The sequence below is a fragment of the Macrobrachium rosenbergii genome, chromosome 9 (assembly GCF_040412425.1).
Source record: "Macrobrachium rosenbergii isolate ZJJX-2024 chromosome 9, ASM4041242v1, whole genome shotgun sequence".
In the NCBI taxonomy this organism is placed as follows: domain Eukaryota; kingdom Metazoa; phylum Arthropoda; class Malacostraca; order Decapoda; family Palaemonidae; genus Macrobrachium; species Macrobrachium rosenbergii.
The window spans coordinates 32,414,104-32,438,364 of NC_089749.1; the positions used below are offsets into that span (position 1 = coordinate 32,414,104).

Sequence of the window (24,261 nt, forward strand, 5' to 3'; positions counted from 1 at the left end):
TTGCTTTTTTCTCCTAATTTTAATACCTTTTCCTTCCAGAGTCGGTAATGTAGAATTTTTCGTTTTCCAGGAGCACAGGAATGTACAGGCGGAGAGAGCGGGGATGGCGGCCACTGTCACTCAAAGGTAGGAAACCATCGAACTCAGTCTTTAGAACGGCCCATCATGAAAGTGGTCGTTCCAGTAATTCTTTGGTCTTGGTCATCGTAGGTAGTCCATTTTCACTAGGTCATTCAGTTCACGTAGGATATTTGGTAATTGTAATATGCTGAGGCGTTGCTTCAAGGCAGAATAATTTATCACTATAGAGATACTTATTTCCTTACACCAGTATGTAGGGAGACTGTGGGAAATCAAGTGACCCCTTTTATTCAACTAAATTATAGTCATTGATGCACGTATTTGTTACCGCGGCTCGACTTCTGATGAGATGTTATTCAGGCGTATGGAATGGCCCTGAGTCCCTAGAAACTCCCTCCATCATTGGTTTATCGTACAGTAGGTGTAGCATTATAAAAAAACAGCAGAGACTGCTGTCTTGCCTTTCTAATTAGCCTCATATTGCGGCTTTTTTTTTTTTTACTTATTTAGGGGTACTTAAAAAAATACTTTAGAATTAATTTAACGAAAACTTTGGTGATCAGTTATTGACAGAGGCCCAAACTCTGTATGGTTTGGTTTTGGTTGGTTTACCGTTGTTCTGGAAATGTCATTTTCATGAAGGTTTTGTGAAATTTATATTTGTTATAAATATCGTCACAGCGACTGTTTGTTGTTTAAACCATCGTAGAATAAAAGCACTTTTAAAACGGGTTTTATTATTGCTTTATATATATATATTATATATATATATATATATATATATATATATATATATATATATATATATATATATATATATACATACCTGTATGTATATATAAACACTCAATAGCCAAACCATAGTTTGTTTGTTTGTTTGTTTTCTCCACACCATTTTACCCTATTCCATTCGCAGTCTTCTAACTCGCCCAGTTGTCATTTCACTACGACATGAATAGAAGGTTCTCCGGTATTTTGTACCACGTTATCATTATTATTATTTTGAATATTCATGTTTTTTCTCTCTCAGTATCTATCTGCTCAGTTATTTAATTTGACGATTTCTGTGTAGTGCGTAACCTCTTATTACTTAGTCATTGCTTCTTTGTCAGTTTTGATTTGCAGTTAACTTAGGTTTTTGTGTTCCTTTTTTACTTTATATTATTACGTATTTTAAAGTTTTGTCAGTTATAACTGTTTTAATAGTTTTAGATCTAGTTAGTCAGTATAGTTTTCTTACTGTTTCTCTTTATTTTTTATGTCATTCTATAGGTAAGTGACCCTGATGATGGGAAAAGTCATGTATTCCCGAAAGCTCGGCTATGCCTGTTATATTCTAAGAAATAATAATGTCTGCAGTCTTACCACGTCTTCTGGCTATCCTGTTCCTCCTTAAATTGAAGTTTTCTAGAAACACGACAACATCTCTCTCTCTCTCTCTCTCTCTCTCTCTCTCTCTCTCTCTCTCTCTCTCTCTATCTATATATATATATATATATATATATATATATATATATATATATATATATATATATATATATATATATATATATACATACGCACTTGCATCTGTGACTGTGTGCATCTGTGACAAATAGTCATAGCTATGATCTCTTAGTACATGTTGGAGAAGTCCTATCGATTTCTGGCAGCCAGGTTGTTTTTCTGGAGAAATTTCACCAATCCTTTTTTTCAGTGACTGTTTCTGCAACTTTCCGAGGAGTTCCAGAAGTGTTATTGGCCTGTAGTTTATTACCTGTTATTACCTGCTTGAAATCCTTCCACGGTTTGCCTAGGAATTTTATTATTCCTGATTTTAAGTATTCAGATACCAATCTTTTTATTTGTTAGTTCACTGAATTTTCCAACATGATGTTTTCGAGGTGCTGCATGATTTCCTTATGTATGTTATATCGCCCAGTTGCTTTCTTTTTCATTCCTTTTCTGGTTATATGTGTTATTTGTTTCCCCTGCTTCAGCAGGTTTCATTAGGGGATTGGTGGGGTCCAGGCTACTGGTGTCTACCCTGTGGTAACACATGATTTCTGCTCTTCTCTGATGCAGACCTCTTCCACTATTCTTTCTTGCTTTTTGTCATAATTCCGGTTCTCTTCTGTTATGTGGCAGACGTTACTCCACGAATAGAAGACAAAGACGTACAGCTATTTGCATAGCAGGGGAGCAAGTTTAAAATTAGTGGAAGGCTGAGCAGGTCGGATTGTCACGGGTCAGTTGCGATGCTGCATGTTTTTGCGGCATCGTAACAACGCTGGGACATTCTTATTTGTATTGATCAAGGAGGTTGGGAGGTGTTCCCCATTCGGTGTGATCGGTGTAATGGCTCTCTTCGGTGTGGGACTGGGTACTCACGAGGAGGTTAGGTTTAAATCTAACCACCTTGGTAATTCATTTTATTTCTTTTTCTCTTTCGTTGGTGTTTGGCACCTGTTGGCTATTTGTTGCTTCTTTCTCTATCGCGCTCTCTTTCGTTATTGTTGATGTCTTCCGATTTTCTGCGTTCCTTCTTTTGTTGTTTGCTGTTACACCGGGGGTGGAGGCCTTTTTAGGTGGTGGAATGGCCGTACGTTGTCCTCAGTCTCCATGGCATTTGGTACCGACTGGTTTCCAACATTTCCCGGTATGATCGTCGGGAGAAATTCGGTTTTGTTTACAGTATTTTCGCTGTTTATTTATTTATTTTTTTTTTACGATATGCAAGGATCGAACAAGCACAGGTGTTGGGTCTGGCGAAGTATCTATGATTTTCGCAGCCTTAATCAGTTCTTCTCTTTCTGGTCTTCTCCGGTGTTCATAGTTGTGACTGAGTATGGAATATGACGCTTCTTTTCTTCAAATCTGTCCGTAGGGATGCCGAGTTATTTGTCATGATGAACTGACCGGTATTTACGGGAGTGACGTCTTTTTAGTTTTGTGTAAAAGAAAACTATTGAGATGGCTCTTTGTCTTTCCGCCCTCAGATCTTAAAAACTACTGAGGCTAGAGGGCTGCAAATTGGTATGTTGATCATCCACCCTCCAATCATCAGACATAACAGATTGTAGCCCTCTAGCCTCAGTAGTTTTTATTTTATTTAAGGTTAAAGTTAGCTATGATCGTGCGCCTGGCACCGCTGTAGGTGCCAACAACACAGGCTACCACCTGGCCCTGGCTGAAAGTTTCATGGGCCGCTGCTGAGAGTTTCATGAGCCGTGGGTGAGAGTTTCATACAGTATTATACGCTGTACAGAAAGCTCAATTGCGCCGAAGAAAGTTCGGCGCATTTTTTACTTGTTTTATTGTGTTTTTTTCATGGCCTTCTCATCTGGGAGGTGCTTTCGGTACACATGGTTCTGGAAATCTTATGAAACGTCCCTTCCCTTCTCACGTGCACAACGTACATGTTACTGATATTGTAGGTTTATGCTTATTAAATATGTTTTACATTATTAATACGAAATGTTTTACTTTATTAATACGAATATAGTGGAATATACAGTAAGTGATGATGATAGCTAAATCAGTGCAACGATCACTGTCAGTAAATAACCAATAACAATCTCTGAGACAAAACTTGTTTTAGGTTACATTTTTTTTTATTCTTATTATGAAACTTAGGTCTCTTCATAAAACTAAACCTAACAAAGCATTGATCATTGGTTTTAACAGATAATCTGTCTTCTCTCTCTCTCTCTCTCTCTCTCTCTCTCTCTCTCTCTCTCTCGTCGTTCGGTGGTTGTCATGCAATATGGGTGGTGGTCGAGATGGTGGCGATGTAGTGGCAGTGATGGTGGTACAGCTGCCATTTTGACGCTTTATCACGTCTTCCATTATTATCTTTACTTGTTTTGAAGAGGTTAACATAAGGCACTTTAGTTTAACGAATTTTTTTTTTTTTTAATATTATACCGACAGTGAGATGGCTTGCTGGTAGCTTCCAGTAATGGTCCTGGACGAATATCAAATGGAGGCTAATAGACCTCTCCGAAGTGTGACTAATGTCAGGTACAGATTTCTTGTGTGTAGGTTGGCTACTGTTTGTTATCATAAAACGTATGCCTTCAAATCTGTGTAGGTTTGCTACTGTTTGTTATCATAAAAAGTATGCCTTCAAACCTATCTTTATTCGAGTGTGCACGGTACATTTGTGAATGTCTTGAAACAAATAAAACATCTTTGAGAAAATATACTTCTTGAGTATTGATTAATCTATATGATATTATAATAAGCCCACCCACCCCTCTCCCCGAAACAATATAAAAATGAGAAAATCTTTCGTAGTTCACTGGTGGCCTAATTTTATCTGATTTCACCAAATATTGTTAGGGTGCCACAATCATGCAGTGCGGGCACAGAACATAGTATCTTTGCCTCTCACACTGAAATGGTGGTGATATTTGTCATTCCAAGCTTGACGTGGCGTCATATGACGTAATAGCAAACCTGAATTGCACATTAGTGTGATTTCGGGAAAATACAACCCGGTCTTTAGCTTTTATCAAAACTAAAAGCCGAGAATTGTCACTGGATGGCCTTGGTGAAAGGGGCCTGTGAGGAAGCGGGAGGAATTGTGGAGCTTAACCACGACCCTAGGAAGTCGAAAGAGTAGGGGAACCAGGGCAACAGGCTGCAGGGAGAATGTTTTAAAGCTTGCCAGTGGAAGGGAAGAAACGCATCGAATCGTGAAATAACGGTTTCTGATTTTCCAGAGATTAAACGTGGGAAGCGTTGGCTTGGTGGGTGTCATAAGGGGCTACAGTTTTTCCTTAACCTTTCCCTGTCAGATACATGAGAGTTACCTATAGAGAAGATAGCCAAGTATACAAAGGAAAGGTAAGATTGCTTATGGTTTAACCCTGTTTGGGAGGGAAGCAAAGGAAGTAGTACCTGAATTCCAAACGGACAGATGTTTTAAGTTCAAGTGACTGGGATGAAGTAAAATCTGATGTCTTAAGAAAACACTAAAAATCTTTTGGAAGCAGCCTTACAAGTGTGTAATATAGTGAATATTCGGAGAGAAGCTTAAATAACCTAAACATTCGGATATTGACAGAATCGAGTTTTAATTGCTTCGTCATCAAGCACAATAAAAGAATTGGGTAGGGAAGTAGGCAGAAAAATAGACAGAAACTGTGCCTGGGCGCTGAATTTGATCCCGATTTATGTGCTCCCAGCCACACTTGACAGAAGAACAGGAGATTTCTGAGATGGGATGCAAATGACAGACGGTAACACCCCTAGAAATGGGAAAGGGAGATGTTGCTCCGTTAACAGGAAATGAGATAAAGCCCGGAAGTCAAGTCCCATTCAGGAAGTTTGACTAACGAGGCCTTTTGCTAGGCACTGAAAACTTCGTGAAGTAACGAAAGACACCTTCCAAGTCTTGCAGAAATGACCAGGCACCAGGTAGACAAAAGGTCCCAACTCTCGGAAACCATCCTGGAATCCGAAGGGAGAGTTGGATTCAACGTGTTTGAGAAAGTGAAGGCAGGGTCAAGTTTCTAAAACTCGCAACACAGTAAAAGTTAAGGAATTGTGCAGTAGTTTGAAGGATAAGTGGCTTTTTCAATTGGACGGAAGAGAGAAGGAAAGTTGTACTTGTTGAAGTTGCCGAGAACTTCACTGGAAAGGGAATAGATTTTTTCTTTTCATTATGAAACAAGATCCAGACGTTTAAAAGAAGGATGCCTATTAGGCACGTTTGTTCGATACATTTATGAGTGAATCTCATTCGCTTGCCTTCGTTATTCATTTAGGAAGAAATTAAATCTTTTGTGACTGATAATATTTTTTTCTCATGATTTCGTCTTCACCTTCATGATGTCGCGCTTGAATAGACTTTTGTTTATTAAGCATTCCGATTCTTTATATAATCTACAGATAATTGTTTTTACTCATTGTGTCTTATATGCATAAAAGACAAGGTTAAAGGGCACGAATCAAGGAATGCAATTATATATACATAAGTTTAGTATTAAAGGCATTTCCTTACAAAGTGGGAGACAAATGTTCATTGTCATATCCGAATTTTACTTTATGGTCAATTTATTCCCCATTCCTTGGTGAGATATAATACTTTCTCGTGCCACACCAGTTTCTTCGATATCTTTCATTTTTGACCGTATGTTTATTTCCATTCAATTTGTTCCCTTTTCAACGTGGAAACAAAACGAAGGGGACTTTGTTTACATTCCATATTGATGTAAACAGGAAACGAACATTCATTCGCCATTTTTCACGGCTGGTTATTCTTGATGGGTATTTCATGGGAAAACTCAGATTTCAGGTATTTTCTGGTTCGTTGAGATGCGCGGGAAGAATCCAATTCATTCCAACTAATGAAAATGCACTTTACACTCTTGGAACGTATCAATAATTTAATTACTGCTGTAAAACAGTCATTTCGAAGTTTAGCAAAGGCTTAGCCTAGAACATTCTAAGCTACTATCTTTTGAAGCCGAACTGAGGAAACATTGTAAATTTATTTGTGAAATGGATGGTATTAAGTATATTGCTTGGGCAAAAGTACAATGAATACTTCTTGAAGTAAGGAAAATTCCTGTTTACGGCAGAAACGATTCGGCCCGTGCGACAACACGAACACTAATTGGTGTTATCACTGGTGGTGCGGAGAGTTTCAAGATACCGAAAAAATCGTCCTTGGGACAGGGCCTTTAGTTTGCTTAAGGCAAAATTAAAAAGGAAACGGGAAGGGGCGGGCGGCAAGACGCGGCTGAGGACCCCTGCCCTGCAATAATTTCATGCGCTGAATTTTTCTTTTCTACTGTGTTTGTAAATAGTTTCTTTACGACGTCGAGATCAAGGCCATCATTTCTCCAGACCGTAATATCAACTCGGTATGTTAATTATGCAAAGATCAACAACTTACGTGTTTAAAGGCAGCGTGAATAGACATAAGTTTTTCTTGTATTACAACCAAAGATGTGTATTTATATATTATTCCTAGTAAAGACTGGGAAATCATTGCGATTATTACTCACAAAAGTAGTTTCAAACACAAGACGAACACAAAAGATCGATGAGATATGGCCATCAAAACTGCGTAATTTTCAGAAAAATCATATTCATAAAGCCAGTCACAGAAAAACAAGAGCGCTTATCCAAATGTTTGTTTTTATGCTTTTCGTTTCAGAAGTCAGACGGTTGGTAATGTTGTCACTGAATGGTTATTTGAACTTGTTATGGATATGCTGCCATGAAAATTGAGTTAAGGGATAAATTGTTTATTTAACATTAACCCCAATCGAAGGTAAACATTTCCTTATTCTCGAAGGCTTTTGATATTGTCATACATCCATTAGTGCGCAAACATCTGTGTACCAGCTAGATAATGGGAGGTAAATTGTGATTTGGAAACTGATTTCGTTAAAAAGTGAATTCATATACGGAGAAAATGGCTGCAGAGCCCAGCACTGCTACGAGTTATCTAGAGGAGACCTTCGCATGTATGTGGAAATAGTTTATTATCCTTACGTGTTAGCTACTGCCTCAAGGTAATCTTTGATTTCCTTTCGAGTTGATTTTGATGTCAGTGGTCGATAAAGATGCCTTTTTTGACGTGCAAAACTCGTAGTCTTTTTCCCACGTCTGTGCCCCTTTGAATGTGTTCACCTATTGTCAGTGAGTCATGGGGGAGCATTTGGAATACAGACTTCATATTTTGAATCATTTTCATGGTCTATGATTTTTTTTATTAAGTTCAATTAGATGTTAATATTTCTTTGTTCATTTTTGAATGAGGTTACTTATATCACTGATGTAATGGCAATAGTCAATCTTTCATTGTTTAGTATACTCCTATCTTGTGCACACTTATTTTCACTAAAGAAATTATGTTTATGGTTTAATATCTACGAATAAAGAAGGCCTCAGTGAAATATTGTGGGACTTTCCGTATTCAGGTGGGTATTAGAGGTATCTGTACTTTGATGATTAGAAACAATTTTTACAGCATATGTCCCTTCGAAAACAGTGATTTTATATGAAGACGGTATAACCAGATTATGTATATCTATATAGTACACACACACACACACACATATATATATATATATATATATATATATATATATATATATATATATATATATATATATGTGTGTGTGTGTGTGTGTGTGTGTTACTGAATCGGGGATGAACCCTGTGTACAGAGGCCTTCCACATCATCCATTTCGTAAACCTGAACTGAAGGTACATCAGCTGTGCATCGAACCCTTTACACTTTCCACTAGTCACTTTCATTTATCACGCACTCTTATGCTTCCTGAATATTAAGACCCTTTCTTTATAAGACCTGTAATTCTTCTTCCATTACATCTACCTGTTTTCTAGCCTGTCCTCTCCTCTTCCCTTGTAACATTTCCGAAATATACACTTCACCAACTTGTCACCCAAAACATTACAAAACGCTGTATTTTGTATTTTCTTTTCACTAACGCTAACCTTTTCACCACTCCTACATAAATCCATCTTCTTCTCCCGCTACTCACCCAATCTTTTCCGCAAACGGTGCTACCTTCCATGATTCGCCTTTGTTGTGATTCACTTCTTCTCACATTCTTCAGTCATCTGATGTATTTGCTTCCAAATACATGTAAAAATCCACTGCTTGTGTTCATCCACCATCCAAAATATTGTCAACATCCTTTGTCCATCTTCATGGTTTTCACGTATCCTCATAGCCTTGCTCTAACTCACATTTACTCTCAGTTTTAGTTTTCTGAAAAGAAAACTATTGTGCCAGCTTTGTCCCTCCGCACCTTTTTCTGTCTGCACTTTTTCTGTCCACTCTCAGATCTTAAAAACTATTGAGGCTAGAGGGCTGTAAATTGGTATGTTGATCATCCACCCTCCAATCATCAAACATACCAAATTACAGCCCTCTAGCCTCAGTAGTTTTTTTTATTTTATTTGAGGTTAAAGTTAACCATAATTGTGCTTCTGACAACGATATAGGCCAGGCCACCACCGGGCCGTAGTTAAATTTTCATGGGCCTTGGCTCATACAGCATTATACTGAGACTACCGAAAGATACATCTATTTTTGGTGGCCTTGATTATCGATGTACAGAAAACTCGATTGCACTGAAGGAACTTCGCGTATTTTTTACTTGTTTAGTTTTATGTAGAAGAAAACTATTGAGAAGGCTTTCTCTGTCCGTATGCACTATGTCTGTCCGCCTCAGATCTTAAAAGCTACTGAGGCTAGAGGGCTGCAAATTGATATGTTGATCATCCACCCTCCAATCATCAAACATACCAAATTGCAGCCCTCTAGCCTCAGTAGTTTTTATTTATTTTATTTAAGGTTAAAGTTAACAATAATCGTACGTCTGGCACCACTGTAGGTACCAACAACACAGGCTACCACCTGCCCGTGGCTGAAAGTTTCATGGGCTGCTGCTAAAAGTTTCATGGGCCTTGGCTGAAAGTTTCATACAGCATCATACGCTGTACAGAAAACTCGATTTTTTACTTTTATTCTTGCAAGTACTAGATTTTCACCTGTATGTGCAGCCGGAGTTCAATTCCCGCCGCCGGCTGATGAAGAGTTAGAGGAATTTATTTCTGGCGATAGAAATTCATTTCTCGCTATAATGTGGTTCGGATTCCACAATAAGCTGTAGGTCCCGTTGCTAAAGTAACATTGGTTCTTAGCCACGTAAAATAAGTCTAATCCTTCGGGCCAGCCCTAGGAGAGCTGTTAATCAGCTCAGTGGTCTGGTAAAACTAAGATATACTTAACTTTTTTTAGTTAATTTTCATTAATCCTAATCAAAGATTCCACACTCAATTCATGACATTATTTTCTTATAGCACACCTTTGCACCTGTGCGTGATTTCTTTTCTCTGACTTCTGACATCACTCCATACATATAAGGATAATAAACAGCCATAGAGACATAACACACTCCTTTCTCAAAGCCACTTTTATACCAGACCAGTAGTTATGTATATATGTGTATGTATGTATTTGTGGCATGATATATGAAACTAAAAGTATCTTATGTAAAATTGATTGCAAGCTATCACATACTCAGGTATTTGTATATACAATATAAATATTTATGATATATAATATCTATTAAATATATATACAGTTATATATATACACACATATATATTATATATATGGTATGTATGTATATATATATATATATATATATATATATATATATATATATATATATATATATATATATATATATATATATATATATATATATGTTTTCATGATGTTGCCTTGTAATATGTATGTCATCCCACAGTTTTGATATATTTACTCTTATATTTATCATGTATTATGTGTAGTGATAGTGATTGTTGAAATATCGTATGTAGTGTAATGTCAGATCTCAAAAGAGTTAGTGATTTAGAAAACTTAACAGCATAATTTAGAATTAAAATCTTTCGTGATAATAGCGTAGTAGCAGGAGAGAGAGATTTGAGTTTTAGACCAGATGTGCCATCTGTCACCAGTTAAGATAAAGCACTGACAGGTTGGGAATAACAATTGCTAATTATGACAGGCATGTTTTTAAAACCAAAATGAAAAAATTTTTCGTTTTGTTTTTAAAAACATGCCAATCATAATTAGCCAGTTTTGATCATGTTAAGATTTCTGTAAAAGCTTTGTCTTATACAAGAAGAGGACAAGTGATTTCGAAATGTTATATGCATGGCTCTGATCACGTATGCCCTTTTGAGAGTAAAAACCTTATGGCAGTTGCGTCATGTATAAGATTGCATTGCTCTGATCATGTATTGTCCTGATTGCATTCAAAACGTTTTGCCGGAAGTGATGTCACCTTCCTTCTTCTAGAAGTTTTCCTTGTATCTCGTACCCAAAATGCCTTACTGACGTCTCTTGAGTATTTCATGTGCTATTGGGATCCTCAGATTTATTCATCCTGATTAGAGAGACCTTTAGCGGTGGTTCCCTCTCTCTCTCTCTCTCTCTCTCTCTCTCTGTCTCTCTCTTTCTTCAAAAGAGAGAAATATTAACGTAGAATATTTGTGGTCACTAGTATTAATCTTAGCTTTTGAGATCTGACTGTAGGAAGTGTAAAAATTTGGTGGTAACAGAGCCTGATAAAAAAAGTGTGTTTTGTGAATTGAAAGATCCTGCTTGTCCTGTGATTTTACAAAGGTTTTCACAAGCTTGTGTAAGGTAAAGTGAATTTTACTTATTATTACCATGATATAAGGTATATTGAGAGAATTTATGCCTTAGTGAAATTATTATTGATAAATCTTTTGTTATTTTTGTGTGTTCATGTGTTTGCAATCTCTTTATTTTTCACATTTGTTATGTTGGTGATTTAACATGTATTTACTTAGCATTTTAAATATTTCTTGATAATTTAACATTGCATACTTGATTTAATTTTCATTTAAGATTTCTTTTCAAATTTTGAGTAATTCTTGATAGTTTAAATTTTATTCGATTAATTAAATTTCTTGATAAATTAAAGTTTTTGTGATTTAGTTTTGTTTGATAATTTAATACAAGAATTAATTAAATTTTGTGTTGTTTTCAAGTAATAGCAAATTTTTCAGACTGTGAATTCTAATAATAAATTTTGAATTTAAAAATAGATTTTTGTATTTAAAATTTTTAAAAACAGTGTTTCATTTATTGTGTGAATGCAAAGTGATAAACATGTTTTGTTCCTTTAGTTTTGATGAAGTGAATTAGGACCAGGGAAACAATTGAAGTGGTTTGATGGAGTGATGCCCTTTTACTCTCTAGTATATTTCTTGTTTAATTGTTTATACCTCACACTAGTCTTAATAAACTTAGTTTGATTTTTCATGTGATTAATGAGCCTTTTTAAGGGATCACTGTTACCTTTAGAGTACTCAGTTGTAATTCTTATCGTTATGAGAGTTCAGGTTTCTGGCTGAAGTGAGGTAGATTTTTGAATTTTGTGAATAGTTGAGTAATAACCAGGTACTTGGTACACATCGGGAAAAATGTATATATATATATATATATATATATATATATATATATATATATATATATATATATATATATATATATAATGGGCATTGTTACTTGTACACATTTCTCTACTAATTGTTTTTTTTTCAAAGGAATTCATTTGTACGTGGAAGGTAACATTCTTTTTCGTGTTTCTCACGTACAAGATTATTGCACTTCCGTCTAATGTTCGTAATTTACCGTCTTTTGTCGCTTTGGATATAGAGATTTAGATTTTTCTGATGAGGTCCCAGACCATTTTTGACGAAAGTATTTTAGTAATTAACTGACATAAAGATATGAGTAAGAAGAATTCACATTTCACATATGCGCGCTTTGATGTGCCCAAAATGTTTCAGTAATATATTATGTTATTGGTTTTCGTAATAAAATAATTTATATATTAATTTGTATACTTCTTTATCTCCAGTTCTTTCTGCTTAAACCACAAATTTATTGAAATGAAACGGAAGAGAAAGCTTTTGAAAAATGCGTAAATGTTGATTTTAGTAGCCTATTATTATTTCCAAAAATGATGCTATAAGCAACTGTTCCGTCTTATTTCCTAAAAGTAAAGCAGAAAAATAGACAGTGGACAAAGGTATCACGTCCACGGCATCCATTAGTTCCACTTGATATGGCACGAAGCTCGTAAACATGGCACATTTTCGGATAATGACGGAAATACCCTCCAGAAAGGGGAAGGTTTACGTTTTCATTTGCATTTTTGCTTAAGAAATCTTCTTAAATCTTTTTTTTTTTTTTTTTAGCATAGGGTCGTTCATTTTCATCTACCTTTGTATTCTGGATGTCATGGTGTTTATGATGCCAGATTGCAAAGTTCCCGGGACTGTTCAGATTTCCTGGTATGAAATCCCCGCAGAGTGTTACGCTTACTGTACATATATTCCTACACAACGAACGCGCACGAGCACTCACGTCTCTCTCTCTCTCTCTCTCTCTCTCTCTCTCTCTCTCTCTATATATATATATATATATATATATATATATATAGATTTTTGTATCTGTTCATTTAACCTATTTTCAAGAACCGTGGGATAACTATGAAGCTATGGGATCATCACATGTTAATAACCTTAATATTTGCTTCCTCTCTTCTGGGTAGGTTAAATATGAGTAATCCTTATTTTTAATCGTTTTATTTGCACATTTCCTTTGCTTTAACTTTTGGAGCAATCAGTATTTGCCATTGAGTTCTCGTGTTTAAACAGGAAGTGAAATAAACTTTGTTCCCCTATCAATCGTTTTTGTCTTTCTTCTGTTTTTCATGCACGTAAGCATTGTGGAATTACTGTTTGTTGTTAAAAACAACTTAATGTCATCCCTGCGGAAAGAGTGTATATACATATATATATCATATATATATGTATGTATGTATATATATATATATATATATATATATATATATATATATATATATATATATATATATATATATATATATATATATATCTATCTTCTTCTTCTTTTAACGTGCTTTTATTCCCATTTTTGTATGGGGTAAGCACGATGCCTTCTTTTGAAGGACTTTTTGATTTGGCTTTGGGGTAGAGCTGTGGTCTCGATCGGCTGCCCTGCCTGACATCGCTTAGACCCCGGTACGTATGTTTCATGTATCATACCCGACCCAACGCCCTTTCTTCCCAGCAGCGAGAAGTTATTGCGCGGGTATGGCGAGAGTTCGAGACGTGTGAAATGTTTGTTATGTTTTTAGAAGGTGTTGTAGTGGCTTTGTTTTGTGTGTGTATTTAGTCTGTAACATCCATTTGCTTTTTAAGCAAACCTATCCGTTGATTACATATATAATCCCGGGATGTCAACACGGATAGCAAAGTGTCTGCCTCTCTGATCAGTCGGCTGTGGGTTTGAACCCGCGCCACAGACCTCTACGCAGTCCGAATATATTTATATATACCTGTTATATATATATACACCGGTGTATATATATATACAGTAGTACTTCGAACCCCTTGCGCAACACAAGGATTTGCGTAAGTTTGGTACGGTCACTATGACTCTGATTATGCTCTCGAAATATTAAGCTAACTTTTACATGAAAATTAAAGTTACTGTAATTTCATTTAAAAGTTAGCTTAATACATTACCCTTAAAAAAGTTAAATGATTGATGTAAAAATAGAGTACAGTATTGTACTGGGTACTGTATTTGCCACACTAATGCATTTACGGTAGGTAAGTATGTATACTAATGTTACCCCAAATTCATGGGATGCCATTTTCTTTTTTACTCAGAGTAAAAGATGTTTTCTTTGTGTCACTAGCATAACGAAGGTACGAAGGTACACAATTCAGTAAAATAAAGAAAACTTGTACGTAATATTCTCAGAAGGTAAAGGTAGCATTCAGTCAATTCAAAATTATGTACTGTACAGGTAAAGACGTACAGAGAAATAATTTGTAAAAAGATGTGTGAGTGAGAGCTAACTACGAACGAGAGAGAGAGAGAGAGAGAGAGAGAGAGAGAGAGAGAGAGAGAGAGAGAGAGAGAGAGAGAGAGAGAGAAATACATAAGCGCATTAAAAATATTGGATAGTAAAAACAAATTTTCCATACAGATTTTACATTTAAAAGCATGAAAACTTATAAAATATTTCAAAAATTAACCAAACACTTTCTGCTGGGGTGTCACATCTTTGAAAAGTGCAGTAACTTTGCGAATGGGTATCACATCTTGTAAGAGTACACTAACTGTACGTGCTGTAATTACATGTAATACAGATTGCACCAGCACTTTCTCCGAGGTTAAAAAGTAATTTTCACAGAACGACACTAGTACAACTCTTAGTTATGTCTCCGGTAGTTTTAGTACGTTAACGAATTATGTGAGGTCCTAGTGATAAAGACTTGCGAATGGGCATAATACAGTAACTGTACTGCCTTTGTATCATATTTATTTACAAAAATATTAATGATACAAATTTTCCCAACCGATTTTACACTTAAAAGCATGAAAATGTATAAATTTACTTAAAAAATTAAACACACTTTCTGCGGGGGTATCATCTTTGAAAAGTGCAGTAACTTTGCGAATTGGTATCACATCTTGTAAAAGCCCACTAAATGTACGTGTTGTAATTACCTTTGTATCATGTTTACGAATGTAAAAAGATAAAAATAATACATTTTTCATACAGATTTTATACTTAAAAGCATGAAAACTTACACATTACTTCAAAAATTAAGCATAAACACTTCTGCAGGGTTTCACAGTACTCGAAAATGTTCGCGCGTCTTTGAAAAAATAGCGTATGCCAATTAGTTAGGTTCCAATAAAAAGTTCATGTGTCTGTGAATTCGCGCAACTTGAATCTCTTAAGATCAAGGTATTACTGTATATATATATATATATATATATATATATATATATATATATATATATATATATATATATATATATATATATATATATATATATATATATATATATATATATATATATATAATATAAATGTATATATGTATGTACTTGTGTATGTGGTCATCAGCTTGAGTAGACTTATTTCTGATTGACACTCTCAATTGCTATATTATAAATGTAATACAACATCATTAAAAGTCCTTAAAGGGACACGTAAGAAAAATAGGTTATTCTATTAAAAGATCTGAAATTAAAGAAATGAATTAAGGCTCATTACGAGCTTTCCAGTTAAATTAAGAAAAATAGTCTATGACATCACGAGTTTTTAAAACGTATGAAGAAAGAGAATGATGGTATTACGAGTATTTAAATAGAAATACTTCTGCCTTTCTGACAGTGGCTAAAGACAGGACGTAATAGAAGACGTATTTATGTATTTATGTGTTCAGAGTAAACATTCCTGGTGTTCCGCTTTCGAAGACCAAAGGGAGGCGAATGTGGTAATATTCGTGGTATTTTAATGTTTAAAGTTACTGTGTTGTGATAACGCCATTAATGGCAATTTAGTAATGATAATATTCGACCCGTGTTATTTGGCTGAAGTCACCTGGTTTTAATAACGCCTTTTAATTATTGTAAGCAACTGTACTTTTTGAAGAATGTTCATCATTTTAAGTAATTATGACAAGATTCGGTTTTTGGCAATTTCAGGGGAATTTTCGATATTCTAATAACAGCGTTTTTTATCCTAAGTATTTGTGCAAACATTCGCCTTTCGACAGAGGCACCAAATACTGAAAGTAATTATGATAATCTTTGTCTCTTAGTAATTTTAGGTGACCGCAATGTATTATATGACACCATTCGATACTATACTATCGCGTCTCAGTTGTTTCACTTTCCTTCGTGGCTGTAACTTTGTTCGCATAGTCATCACGTTTTTACCTTTTCGTGATTTGAAATCAAACATTATATATATGTATATATATGTATATTACTTATATATTGTGTGTATGTATATACATACATACATATACATATATATAATATATAAGTATACATACATACATATATATATATATATATATATATATATATATATATATATATAATATATATATATATATATATATAATATATATATATATATGAAGTAACATAACTTGTAAACTTGTGCTCTATAGAAATCCGAACTGCTTGACCGATCTAGACGAAATTTTGCACACGGCCCTCATTTGACCCAAGGAAAGTTTTCGTGTAGATTTCAAACGCATACCCACGTCCTCCGGGGTACTTTACTTACTGCGGGTCTTGGCAAAGACCCAGCCATGGGATAACAACTTGGACTGGTGTGAAACATTGAGTGTCTGAAATGTAGGTTCGTACACTTTCTCGCTCAGTAACGTAACTGGAATTGCGGCAAACGCTTACAAAAATGTTCTTGCATCTCCTTTGAATTCTTTTGTTGTGTAAATTACGTGTACTATCATTGAAAATGCTTTCCTTTCCTGTGATTAATAATTCTGTGTAGCATTCATTGCTTTAAATCAGTGGTTCTGAACCGTTTTTTTACCCATGGACCCCTTTTCCTCTTAAATTCTTTTGGGTGGCCCCCATAGCCATTCTACGAAAAAAAAGCTTATTCTGTTTTTCACTAATAAAAAGTAAAGGAAATGTATGAAAAATTAAAGAAATAGTAAATGATTTTGCTTTATTTTGAAGAACACTGATTAATACAAATTAACTTATTTAACAATTAAATTCTATAGAGCATTTGTGTACACTAGTAAATAATCCATAATAAACCATTTGAAGATAAGTGAGCAATTAAGAAAAAATGCAGATTTATTCAATGAGATCCCTGTGGTTGATGCTACTCAGCGAGTTTTTTTTTCGTTATATTCGGCTCTATCCATGTCAGTGATAGTCGAAGATCACCCTTTTTTACAATGTCGTCGAGTCTATTGCAAGCTTTTGATAATAAGTGAAACACACGACTAAATCCTGAGTCACCCAGTTGACGGAAAAGCTATAACGTAGAGCTGTGCTTTATCCCAGAGTAGTGGGGACTTTTTAGCAGTGGCATTTGTTTTCCATATATTATGCTTCCCATCTTTGAATTTTGCGTGCAGTATTTCATCACTCTGTAATTCAGTGAGGCTCCCCTGTAAAGAAATGTCTACATCAGCAGCATTAACTTCAAAAGGAATTGCCGACCAAGTTGGTATATCCATCATGAGTAGGTCACTACACCAAGCTTGCATATTTTCATGCAATTTTCCAAATATTCACCATGCGGTGCAAGGTCATCATCGTGCAAATCGCTCCTAATCGAAGCCAAACAAGAAAACTGTTCAAAAGCACGACGTTTGATATCAATTTTGTACAGCTGTAGTTTTCTCAGAAATGCAGTACAATAGCACCTTGACTGGATATGAGATCAGAATTTTTTCCTTAGAGCTGTTTATTAAGTAAATTGATTTTTTCAAATATATTTGATAAGTAGAATACGTCATATTTAGTTGCAAGCAGTTGTTCTCCAAGCTGGGTGTTAGTCATAAATAAGATAATAGAGTCCCAAAGTGCAATAAAACGATGAAGACAATTCCCCTTTGATAACCACCTCATCTCAGTATGCATTACAGGGCGTTCAAACTTTTCTGCATTTTCTCTGTAGAATCGCGAAAGAAGGCGATCTGGAAGAGAATTTCATTTAATATGGTTAACCATTTTTATCACAACACTAAGGGTATCATGCTGACGTCCGCCCAATTGCTTTGCAACTAAGTGTTGACGGTGTACCACACAGTGTATGCAAAATACTTCGGGGACAGCCTTTTTCAAGAGTGTAATAAAACCTTTGTATCCGCCAGTCATGGATGGTGCACCATCGTTAGCACATGCAATTATATTTTTGAGTGGAATATTGCTTTTATCGAAATAAGTAACAACTTCATTAAAAGTTGTTTCACCGTTTGTGTCTGTCCTAAGACGTCTGGCAAAGAGCATTTCCTCTCTGGGCCCTTGATCATCTATGAATCTCACGTATACTAATAGCTGTTTTACTTGCAAATTAGCTATTAAGTAGTTATTAATCTCAAATATCAATACAGAAGATTAAAATTATTGTTCTTTTATATTAGTTATTCATAACTAGAGCTAGGATGAAAGATCTGAAGGAAAAATAATTTGAATCCAACCATGAACTTTATGAAACATATGAACTGCATTCCAGGCAAAGCAAGGCATATCAGTGGGACAATTAGGGCGGCAGCAAATGCACCGTTTGGTTCTGAGCCCCTTCAACCCTCAGGGTAAAATAGATAGATTATAACCTCTCTTTGACCTTTGTCAGTGAGAGAGAGAGAGAGATATGCATTATGAAAACAAACATCTAAGGTTGCTGCTTGCTACCTGAGTAAAGATGGGTGATTTTCACCTACTTTTGTGCTTGCCACTGTACTTGATTGCCATAAAAATTCAAAGTTACATGAATATTTCTACTTTTAGTATTTTAATATGGCGTAGATTACTGTAGAAATTCCATTCTCAGTAATAACTGTTCTGAAGTAGAATTGCTTTATGGACAACTAAAATATCACCGTGGACCCCAGATTCGTTATTTTTTGTGTGTGGACCCCCAGAGTCCATGTGGACCCCGGTTGAGAACCACTGCTTTAAATAAACGTTAATCAAAACCACACCACATGTTACTTCCTTTCTAAGGTAAATGATGGACTGTCATTCAGAGTTTTCCCAGGCAGCACTGACTTGGTCAGGTAATATATATATTGTTGCGATGTGTTCCAAGTACTTGGTTATTACACAACTAATCACAGAATTTAAAAATTTACCTCACTTCAGCCAGATACCTGAACTCTCATAACAATAAAAATTACGAATGAGTACTCTAAAGGTAATAGTGATCCCTTAAAAATCTTATTAGTTATGTGAAAAATCAAGTTAAGTTTACCAAAACAAGTGTGAGGTATCAACAGTTAAACAAGAAATATACTAGAGTAAAAGGGCATCACTCCATCAAACAACAAGAAATATACTAGAATAAAAGGGCATCACTCCATCAAACAACTTTAACTGTTTCCCTGGTGTCTTAATTCAATTCAGCAAAACTAAAGGAAGAAAACATGTTTATCACTTTGCTTTATACACACAGTTAATCCTATTCACTGGTGGTCAATAAATGAAAAACTGCTTTTAAGAATTTCAAATACAAAAATTTATTTTTAATTTATAATTAGAATTCACAATCTGAAAAATTTACTGTTGCTTGAAGAAACACAAAAATTTAATTAACTCTTGAAGTAAATTATTAAACAAAACTAAATCACAAAACTTTAATATATCAAGAAATTAAGTTAATCAGTCAAAATGTACACTATCAAGAATTACTCAAGATTTGAAAAGAAAATCTTAATGGATGAAAATTAAATAAAGTATGCAATGTTGAATTAACAAGAAATATTTAAAATGCAAAGTAAATAAATGCCAAACCACTAATATGTAAAATGTGAAAAATCAAGAGATTGGAAACACAAAAATACACAAAATATTTACCAAAATACTTTCATTAAGGCAAAAATTCTCTCAATATACCTTATTATACCATGGTAATAATAAGTAAAATTCACTTTACCTAACACAAGCTTGTGAAAACTTTTGCAAATTCACCTGAAATGCAGCTGCTTGAGATTCACAAAATACACTTTTTTGTTAGGCACCATTACACTTTTTCTACAGTCAGATCTCAAAAGCTAAGATTAATACTAGTGACCACACAAATATTTTATGTTAATAATTACTCTCTTTTGAAGAGAGAGAGAGAGAGAGAGAGAGAGAGAGAGAGAGAGAGAGAGAGAGAGAGAGAGAGAGAGAGAGAGAGAGAGCCAACACAAACAATCTCTGAAAGCAGAATGAACAAATTTTAGGATTCCAATAGGAAATGAAACAATCAGATAACGTCATTAAGGCATTTTGGGAACGAGATACAAGAGAAAATTCTAGAAGAGTAAGATGATGTCACTTCCAGAGCAAAACGTTTTGAACTGGAATCGGGACAATACATGATGTAATCGATCGAGGCAAGTGCTTTTACCCTCAAAAAGGCATATGTGACTCGAACAAAAAAATCATATGGGACACGATCAGAACAGTACATGATCAGAGCAATGTGATCTTAAACATGACACAATTGCCATGTGCTTTAGTGCAACACTTTTTTGCATTTCTCAAAAAGGTACACGTGTTTACCAGAAAATCGTGTGGAACACATGCAACATTGCGAAATCATTAGTCTTTCCTCGTATGAGACAAAATCTTAACTGTTATCCCAACCTGTCGACGCGTAACCCAGAACAAAAAGCTCGCTTATCTTAACTGGTGACAGATGAATCAAAACACAATATCTGGTCTAACTGGAATCTCTCTTTCCTGCTACTATGTTATCACCAAGAAAGATACTACTAAATTACTAGTTATCTAAATTACTAACTCTTTTGAGATCTGACATTACACTACATATGATACTTCAACAATTATCATCATTACACATAACACATTACAACTAGAACAGTGAATACACCAAAATCATGGAATGATATACATTTTCAAGGCAACATCATGAATATATATATATATATATATATATATATATATATATATATATATATATATATATATATATATATATATATTATATATAAAATCAGTCATCTTGGCTTGATATCATGGCATTTATTCGTATAGACAAATTTGTTTCTTGTATACAGTGTGTTTTGTATACTTTTATAATTTTCATAACCGTTGCATCCATATAATCGAGTATGACGAAAGTAATTTGTTATACAGAAAGTGTATGGATACACATTGCATATTATCTCTCTCTCTCTCTCTCTCTCTCTCTCTCTCTCATCATTATTCGTTAATCATTCATTTTCCAACTGCTGTCTCTTTCGTTGTTCATTCGAAGTGGCTTTGTAGTACCCGGCGGTTGTCTTCCCACATTCATGAGTTCGAAGTTGAGTGCGTCGAGTCTGATCTTTTCTTTTACTGCCTTGTCTATAATGCGTGGAGTTTTTCTTTGCCAGTCTTCCATTCTTTTTCCTTTTCTTTTCTTTGTTCTCTTTGAAGGCCATTTCATTGCTCTTCATATAGTTTAAGCCGCTTTCCTCCTCCATTTGCCGTTTATTGGTGGTTGGTGTACTGTAGATTAATTCCTCTTAGCGCTATCAAAGGTTAAGGAGGGTTTAAGAGCTTGGTGTGGCCCTGTAGACATCACCCGACTAACCGAGACGGAATTGTTGCCTTATTGCCAAATCTCATGGCCCAGGATTTGAAACAGATATTTGGAAGCCTATCCCGTTGGACTCATGCAAAAAAAAAAAAAAAAAAAACTTGCGTATAGGCTAAACTGTATAACAAGTACTGTATGGTACGTAATTAGTATGCTCTTAGAATACTAAGGAAATATCAGGCTGATATAAACTTCAACTGACAGATATATACCCTTCCGAACGGTATTTTATTCACGTCAGCTTTTGAAAATTGGCAGATAAACAACGTACACGCTGTCAGCGATGAAAATATATCCCTTTCCAAAAGTCATTCGGTAAAATCCAGGGTAATATGATATTACTTTCATTGGCAGATGTAAGCTGGCAGGTAATTACATGGTCATACTGTAATATCTACGGGAATGAAAGTCATTTGCGCTCATGCATTATAATTTGAGCTACATGTCAAACGGTTTTGATAAGCTTTGATGAAAATTACAGCATGCGGGAGTGATGCAGTTTGTTTTTCAATATATATATATATATATATATATATATATATATATATATATATATATATATATATATATATATATATTGTATATATATATATATATATATATATATATATATATATATATATATATTATATATATCTATATCTATATATCTGTCTATCTATCTATCTATCTAACTATCTATCTATCTATCTGTCTGTCTATCTATCTATCTATCTATCTATCTATCTATCTATCTATCTATCTATCTATATATATATATATATATATATATATATATATATATATATGTGTGTGTGTGTGTGTGTGTGTGTGTGTGTGTGTATTCAAGCTGAATTTCATACGCTGGTGCTGGACAAACAGAGTCGAAGTTTGGGGTTTACGACTGGAGAGTCATAACCGGGTAAATATATTAAGGCAGCCCATAATTCTTGAAGTTTTACCCTGAGATGTTTCGATGTTCATTTGGTCACTGAGGAGTTTGTGTTGTGATTGTTAAGAAATGCAGAGGTCGCTGGATGGACCACACACGGCTCTTATTCCATGTCCGTTGGGAACACGGGAAAGACCAGGAATCACCTGTGCGGGAAATGAGTCCGCCTTTTAAAAAACGGAAAAATGTTAATCATAAGTTTAATGACGGCAGTTTTTGGGAAGTGACCTGAAATGTGACAGTGTTCATTTCGTTCATGTCATTTGTTGGTCATCCTTCTTGTGAGGAACTTTGGTTTCTGTAAACAACTCTTAGGAGCGATTTCAGGCCACTTCCAGCGTCCTAAGTTTTAGTGTATGATTTTAGGTTTCTTTTCAAATGCTCTGCATGATCTGAGGGTAAATAAAAAGCGTATTGATAATTGATTCTGGCTAGTTATCTTAATATTAACCAATAATTCACAATCCCCCGTAGGGGTGTAGTGTCATCAGTGCACCTCATGGGGTGCACTGTAGGCATTACTAAAGGTTCTATGCAGCGTCTTTCGACCCTTAGCTGGAACCCCTTTCATTCCTTTTACTGTATCTCCGTTCATATTATATTTATTCCATCTAGCTATTAACCGTTTCCAAACAATTATTCCATAGTGCAGCTGCGAGGTTTTCCTTCGGTTACACCTGTCAGACCTACTGACTGTCAATTTCCATTCCAGCGCTGAATGACCTCATAGGTTACGATATTATTATGAGAGTCCCGTAAATAGTGGGAACGATAGTGGCTGACATTAAACTAGAAGGTGCACAAAGCACAGTTTACATTTATGTTATTTGTATGGCACATACGAGAGAGACCACGTGTTCAAGGAACAGGTTCTTTACAAGTGATGTTTTAGATCGCCGTATTTGAGCGTGATCTCAGGCTTAGCAAACAGGCTGTCCTAAATTCTTTCAGTGTGCGTAAATAGTTAACTGAATTAAATGTTGTTGAAAAAATAACTTTAGATCTGTTTCATGAATAGTGGGTAATTTCTCCTTTCTTTTCAGTCAAGACTTTCAAGTAATTTTAAGTCGCGTTTTACAAAGTTGTCCTCAAAATTGGTTGAAGAGTGAGACGTTCCAAGAGGGAGTCTGATTCAATCTCCGCAAGAACTTCGGTTGAGTTTTTCTCATCAAGCGAATTTGTAACATCAGCCATTTTTGGGAACATTTTCATAGATTGAAGAATTCTTCCAACCCTGCATCCGTCAATAAAGTTTTTTTTTTTTTTATTTGGCATCTGAGCGATTTTCGTTCTCTTCCAGAATAATGGCAATTTTCTAATATATAATTTGTGTATTCAGTAAGATGAACAAATAAGAATGCTTTCATCATAGGCCACAGAGAGAGAGAGAGAGAGAGAGAGAGAGAGAGAGAGAGAGAGAGAGAGAGAGAGAGAGAGAGAGAGAGATAGTAGCCCATTCTTTTCATTATAAAGCTTTGCTACATGATAAGTTTCACAATTAAAAAATCTTGCAGTAATAATTGAGTGATTAAGAAA

The 24,261-nt window shown here is 35.0% G+C and overlaps 1 protein-coding gene across 1 annotated transcript in view; it reads left to right on the forward strand.

Moving 5' to 3' along the window:
- LOC136841683 (visual pigment-like receptor peropsin) overlaps positions 1-24,261 on the forward strand; it is a 754,051-nt gene that overhangs the window by 49,889 nt on the left and 679,901 nt on the right. The window contains exon 2 of the mRNA XM_067108876.1: positions 54-126. The gene's annotated coding sequence lies outside the window, so the exon portion shown is untranslated. The remainder of the gene's footprint in view (positions 1-53; positions 127-24,261) is intronic.